Source organism: Sus scrofa, chromosome 10 (assembly GCF_054392235.1).
Source record: "Sus scrofa isolate SSC_HxYL_T2T_F1_AM1 chromosome 10, Sscrofa_HxYL_maternal_Yorkshire_Landrace_v2.0, whole genome shotgun sequence".
Classification (NCBI taxonomy): Eukaryota; Metazoa; Chordata; class Mammalia; order Artiodactyla; family Suidae; genus Sus; species Sus scrofa.
This window is the reverse complement of record NC_139392.1, coordinates 46,701,835-46,706,487: the sequence shown is the minus strand read 5'-3', so window position 1 is coordinate 46,706,487 and position 4,653 is coordinate 46,701,835. Positions and strand designations below refer to the sequence as shown.

General features: G+C 55.1%; 1 pseudogene; it reads left to right on the top strand.

Annotated features, from left to right (window-relative positions):
• The first annotated feature begins 2,164 nt into the window (after positions 1-2,164).
• LOC146399355 (18S ribosomal RNA) lies at positions 2,165-4,027 on the top strand (annotated as a pseudogene).
• The last annotated feature ends 626 nt before the right edge of the window (positions 4,028-4,653 follow it).

The following is a 4,653-nucleotide window of genomic DNA, read 5'->3' as shown; positions in this document are numbered from 1 at the left end:
GGCTCTGACCATGGACACTCACATTGGCTGTGTACTTTACACATACTGCAGATCCCCCTGTGACTTCCACTCTTTGAGAGTGTGTTCCCAACCCCCCCACCCCTTGGGTCCCTAAGGGGAAAAGAGATGGTGTGTGGGACACGAGGCCCCCTCAGTGAAAAAGTCTTCTCTAGTGATGTGAGAGGGTACCTTGTGGTACCAGATGGTGCCCCAGCCACTGCCCCTGTGAAGTTTTCAAGCAGTAGCTGCTGGGGCTACTTGCCACAGCTTGTGGGCAAAAGCTGCCCTCCCGTGAGGGGTGTGCTGGCCCCGCAGTGGGGTCCAGCATTGCTCTTTTGCCTAACATGGCCCGCAACTCCTCCCTCTGAGATGGGGGAGGGTCACACTGAGCCAGGCTGTGTTGGCATCCAACGTTGGGCTCTGCATAGGGCGTGAGCACGTGGTGGCCTCCCTCGGAGGGGAAGCAGAGGGGGGCGATGCATGCCTCACCCCAAGCGTGCCCTCCATCCCCTCCACTGCCAGCCAATGTCTGTTCTGCCCACACTCACCTGCAGTTGAAGCTGGTGGGTGGTGGTGGTGAGCAAGCAGTGTTCCCACCACCTGCCTTGGAAGAATTTCCCTGAGGGGTCAGGCTCTGATGGGGGCGACCAAGTAAAGGATGGATAGGAGGAGGACAGAAGGATAGGTGGATGGGCGATTAGGCAGATGAACCCCCCACATGGCTGGGGGGGTTGCATACGGGTCCCAGTGGCAGGGCTGGGTTGTGGGGTGCTCTGGGATGACTGAGGCTGCCTGGTATCCCAGGGGTCCTGGGACTGCCATCATGGTGTGGTGGTGTGATCCCATGCTCGTTTTTCTGGTGGCCTGGTGTGTCTGGGTCGTTTTTCTTTTCCCTGGGCAGGCACCTGTGTCCTTCCATCGCAGCTCTTGCCCCATGTGCATTGCTACCCTTCCCCAATGCTGCTGGCCCTTCCCCTGCCCCAAACAGTTGACCACCCTGCCTCCCCATGCCATGTGTCTCTCTCCCAGCCAACCTGGGACCTGAAATGGCTCCACCTCATGTGGGTGTCACCCTCTGGCCGCCACAGCCAGAAGGGTGTCCCTAGGTGATGTGGTTCTTGGGTTCCCCTTGTGTGTGGGAAGGGGGGAAAGAGAATTGGTCTCAGAGTGTGCATGTGGGGCACGGTGGACATCAGTAGGTGTCTCAGGAGACGGTTTCCATGGGGCAGGTTGTGGCTCTTCAGTGTCATAGGTTGCAGTCAAGGGTCACCAAGAGGGGGGGACCTGGGGGCCAAGGAAATCTCAGTCGAAGTCCTGGGTGTTGCAGCAGGACTGCCCTTGTGCTGGATATCTCTGGTGGTGAGACCCCATGTCCTTCCCTGACAGCCAACTCGCATCTGGTTTCTTTGGACAGTCCCCATGCCCACCTCGTGGAGGCCTGTGGCCACCCCCCTCCACCACCATCTCTTTGTGGCATCTCTCTTAATGCTGGCTGCTCCCACATTCATCCTCCTCACTCCCACTCCTCTGTCTAACCACCCATCTGTTCCCATCTGCTGATCCCCAGGCTGCATCCTTGTGTGTCTTGCCTGCTGCAGCCCCGCTCCATGCCTGCCACTGCTTGCTGTTGTATGTACACTGGTGTCATTGCCTGCAGTGAAAGGGCAGCCTTTGACCCACCCTCCATGTGTCCCCTCTCCTCTGAACTCACCTGAGCACCAGTCAGGAAGTGGCTAGCCGTGGTGGGCTGGCCACCATAGCTGCACCATTCCCAGGTGGGGCGGTGTTGGAGGGGTACCTTGGGCCTTGGCCATTGAGCCACCCACCATGTCTGAGTGAGCATGTAGATCGGCCCCAAACCAAAGGCCCAGTGCCCTGGCCCTGCTCCCTAGGCTACCAGAGAGGGAGGTCCACATCAGGGGGGTGGTGTGGAGCTTAGTGCTTCCCCCACCCCTCCATGAGGCTGCTGTGCAGCCCTGTCCTGCTTGCACCCTCAGTCGAGTAGTGGGTGGCCCGTCCTATGTCCTCGCCTGTGGAATAGCAGGCCTTCCCTCCACGGATGTGCACCTCTGCCCCCTGCCCCGCAGATGCTCCCCACCCCCGCACGTGCTGCCCCCACACACCTCACACTGTGGTCCACCTGGCCCACTGTCCCCTCATCTCCTACTTGGTTGATCCTGCCAGTAGCATATGTTTGTCTCAAAGATTAAGCCATGCATATCTAAGTATGCAGAGCAGGTACAGTGAAACTGCAAATGGCTCATTAAATCAGTTATGGTTCCTTTGATTGCTTGCTCCTCTTCTACTTGAATAACTGATAATCTTAGCGATAATCCATGCCTATGGGCACTGACTCTCTTTGCGTGATGTGTGGTGGGGGGAAATCCATGAATTTATCAGGCCAAAACCAACCTGGTCAGCCTCCTCCCCTCACTCCCTGGCCCCAGCTGGCAGGGGGAGGGGGTTGGCTTTGGAGACCCTAGATAATCTCAGGCCAATCACATGGCCCTGTGGCAGCAACAACTCCTTCGAATGCCTGCCCTATCAACTTTCAATGGTAGTCACTGTGCCTACCATGGTGACCATGAGTGATGGGGAGTCAGGGTTCAAATCTGGAGAGGGAGTCTGAGAAATGGCCTCCACAATCAAGGAAGGCAGCAGGCATGCAAATTACCCACTCCGTTCCCAGTGAGGTAGTGATGAAAAATAACACTACAGAACTCTTTCGAGGCCCTGTAATTGGAATGAGTCTACTTTAAATCCTTCCACGAGGATCCATTGGAGGGCAAGTCTGATGCCAGCAGCCATTGTAATTCTACCTCCAATGGCATATATTACAGTTGCTGCAGTTAAAAAGCTCATAGTTGGATCTTGAGAGTGGGCAGGCTGTCTGCAACAAGGCGAGCCACCACCGGTCCTACACCTTGCCCCTCAGCACCCTCTTGATGCTCTTAGCTTAGGTGCCCCATGGGGCCCTAAGCATTTACTTTGAAAAAAATTAGAGTATTCGAAGCAGGCCCAAGCCTCCTGGATGCCACAGCTAAGAATAATGGAATAGGACCATGGTTCTACTTTGTTGGTTTTCAGAACTGAGGCCATGATTAAGGACAGCCAGGGACATTCATATTGCACCACTAGAGGTGAAATTCTTGGACCAGTACAAGATGGACCAGAGCAAAAGCATTTGCCAAGAATGTTTTCATCAATCAAGAACAAAAATCAGAAGTTTGAAGACAATCAGATGCTGTCATAGTTCCAACCATAAACGATACCAACTGGAGATGTGGTGACGTTATTCCCGTGACCCACCAGGCAGCTTCCAGGAAACCAAAGTCTTTGGATTCTGGGGGGAGTATGGTTGAAAAGGTGAAAAAGGAATTGATGGAAGGGCACCACCAGGAGTGGAGCCTGCAGCTTATATTGACTCAACATGGGAAACCTCTCCCCACCTGGACATGGACAGGATTGACAGATTGGTAGCTCTTTCTCAGTTCCATGGGTGCTGGTGCATGGCCGTTCTTAGTTGGTGGAGCCATTTGTCTGGTTAATTCTGATAACCAGTGAGACTCTGGCACTGGCATGCTAACTAGTTATGTGACCTCCAAGTGGTCAGCATCCCCCAACTTCTTAGAGAGACAAGTGGCATTCAGCCCCCTAAGATTGAGCAATAACAGGTCTGTGATGCCCTTAGGTGTCTGGGGCTGCACGTGCACTACACTGACTGGCAGGCACTGGTAACCCGCTGAACCCTGCTCATGATGGGGATCAGGGATTGCAATTATTCCCCATGAACGAGGAATTCCCAGTAAGTGTGAATCATAAGCTTGTGTTGATTAAGTCCCTGCCATTTGTACACACCGCCCATCGCTACTACCAATTGGATGGTTTAGTGAGGCTCTCAGATACACCCCACCAGGGTTGGCACGCAGCCCTGGCAGACTGCTGAGAAGATGGTTGAACTTGACTACCTAGAGGAAGTAAAAGTCATAACAAGCTTTCTGTAGGTGAATGTGTGGAAGGATCATTAACCTTTGTGAGAACACGGACTGTGGTGGTGCCCTCTGTCTGCCCTCCAGCTTGCTGGCCCCCTCCACTAGTGTGTGCAGGATGCAAGAGCTGGAGGACGGTATCCAGAGGCATGTGTTGCACAGTGGGAGAAGAGGGGGGCATGACCCAGAAGCGGATGGTGCCCTTGTCATGTCACTCAAGGGGAAGGAAGGAAGGCAAGAGATGCTGGGGAGGGGAGCGTGGATGGCATCCAATGGACCCGGGTCGGGAGGTCCTGCTGTTCCTTCCCTGGCCTGCTCCTCACCCTGTGCCTTCTCCTCCCCCACAAACCTGGCTGCTACCCACATTCTTCTCTGGTGAACCCCCCTCACTCACTGTGTAGTGCTTGCCTGCACTCTGGCATTTCCCTTCCACCTGACCTTCCTGCTGTGTCCCCGAAGGTAGGTCCGACGGTTGATCCAGGGTTTTTTGGGGGGCCATGACCTGTCACCTGAGTGCCTCTGGCTCATGGGGCCCAACTGCCTGAGGCATGTTCGGCCCACCGTGGGATGGGCTTCGCCTCTGGCTGCCAGCTCTGGACCAGGTTTTCTCCCAGTTGTTGGTCCTCTGTGCCTCCACTCCACTGCTCTGATCCTGCTGCCACTT